General features: G+C 38.3%; 1 long non-coding RNA gene across 1 annotated transcript; it reads right to left on the bottom strand.

Annotated features, from left to right (window-relative positions):
* Positions 1–363: 363 nt before the first annotated feature.
* Positions 364–1603, bottom strand: LOC123966523. The gene is made up of 2 exons (XR_006824011.1): positions 1336–1603; positions 364–581 (listed from the first exon to the last, which is right to left on the bottom strand). It is a non-coding gene; the product is annotated as an uncharacterized LOC123966523 (long non-coding RNA).
* Between the last annotated feature and the right edge of the window lie 261 nt (positions 1604–1864).

Here is a 1864-nt window from a genome sequence, read left to right as displayed (position 1 = left end):
CTAACAGTAACCAAGTATGTTATTACATTATGTAGAGATTCCTAAATTTTACAACAACTATTTAATGATCAGTTGATGTACCTATCAATAAACAAAACAACAGGTATTTAAATTCTTGTACCTGTAAGTTTTTTTAAAGACCCCCCACCAAAGCCAGTTATGCAAACTATGTTCATTTTATAAACAAAATCACCATTATTAATAGAACACAATTTAGGTCATCTTAAAAAGTTAATTGAGCTTAATGGAGCTGTGAAGATTGGGCTATGTGAAAGTACTGTATGAAACTAATCAAAATTGAATATACAAAGAGTGTCACGATTCAGAGGTGGTGAGCCCAAACGCAAGACACCAAGGTAGAGGTACAGTTCAGGGGTTTATTCAAACTTACTGAAACACAGGGTGTACACAGAAAGGTGCAGACAGAGTCCAAAATAAAGCCAAATCCATACAGCACTGGAACTAGGTCCAAAACAGGCAGGTAATCCAGAATGGGGTGGCTGTGGCTCAGGTGGTAGAAGGTTGGTGGTTCAATCCCTGGCTCCCCCTGGTTGCATGTCAAAGTGTCCTTGGGCAAGATACTGAACCCAGTGTGAATGTTAGTTTCTGTTTGAGCACTTAGGCTCCCAGGGACCAAAACCACAAACAGACCAACTGCTAAGGTCAAACATAACACAAGGTGTTAGCAACCACACAAACAGAGTGGCTAAGGACGACAAGAAAACAGGGCAACACAACCACAGACTAAGACAACTGAACAGATAAACACAGAGAGATAATAATCAAAGGGATAACAAATCAAGCAGAGCTTACAATGACATTAACAGACTGGACACAGGACAACAGACTGGACTGAACCCTTAAACAACATACTAATTAACAGATACTGAACTGATCAAATATAACAAAAACTCACAGAGGATAAAACTAAAACATGGCCGACAGGCAGAATGTGACAGAGAAAAATGTCTAACCAAATAATAAATTGTGAAGGCTATTTTTTACTTAACTCAAATACCTCCAGGTGATTTCCCTGACTTTCAAACAGGGTTATGTACAGAAGGCTACTGTAAGGGTGAATGAACACCGATGAAAATGTTGGTTTTGGACAAGAGAGTCAGAGTGAAAGTTAAATCTGGCTTAGGACTATAAAGACAATAAACAGATTGTGAGACTAGCAAAACCAGCACATAGGTATGTGACTCTTTGCTGAACATCAACCTGTTGTAGGTTGAGTAAACAAAGTTTTACAGTCACAACCTGATCAGTCACACAGTTATTTATGGCAGTCATCATTTTGAACAGTACATGTACATTGTACAGTGTGTTACCTACAGTTAACAACCACGGTGTATGTAGCTTCCTCAGTGTTGATTGGGTTGCTGATTTAACAGGAATATTCTCCACTGTCTTTTTTATTCAGACTGATAAAAGACAGCACTCTGTTGTTATCGTGAAGTATCATGTTGTCAGCCAGAGTCAGATCTGAGCCGTCCTTCACCCACTTTCTGGTAAAGACAGCGCCAGCTGCATCACAGGTTAGGTTGACAGAGCTCCCCTCAATCGGCATGTTTGTTGATGATTTGACAGAAGCACCTGATATTCTCTCTGTAGAGCAAAACATCACAGAATCTGTGTGAAAACAGGAACTAATAAATATATATATATATATATATATATATATATATATATATATATATATATACATACATACATACATACATACATACATACATACATACATACATACACACACACACACACACACACACAGTGAGGAAAATAAGTATTTGAACACCCTGCTATTTTGCAAGTACTCCCACTTAGAAATCATGGAGGGGTCTGAAATTGTCATCGTAGGTGC

Source organism: Micropterus dolomieu, unplaced genomic scaffold (genome assembly GCF_021292245.1).
Source record: "Micropterus dolomieu isolate WLL.071019.BEF.003 ecotype Adirondacks unplaced genomic scaffold, ASM2129224v1 contig_13625, whole genome shotgun sequence".
NCBI classification, from domain to species: domain Eukaryota; kingdom Metazoa; phylum Chordata; class Actinopteri; order Centrarchiformes; family Centrarchidae; genus Micropterus; species Micropterus dolomieu.
Note: the sequence above shows the minus strand (reverse complement) of the source record. Positions and strands in the feature narration are given on the sequence as shown.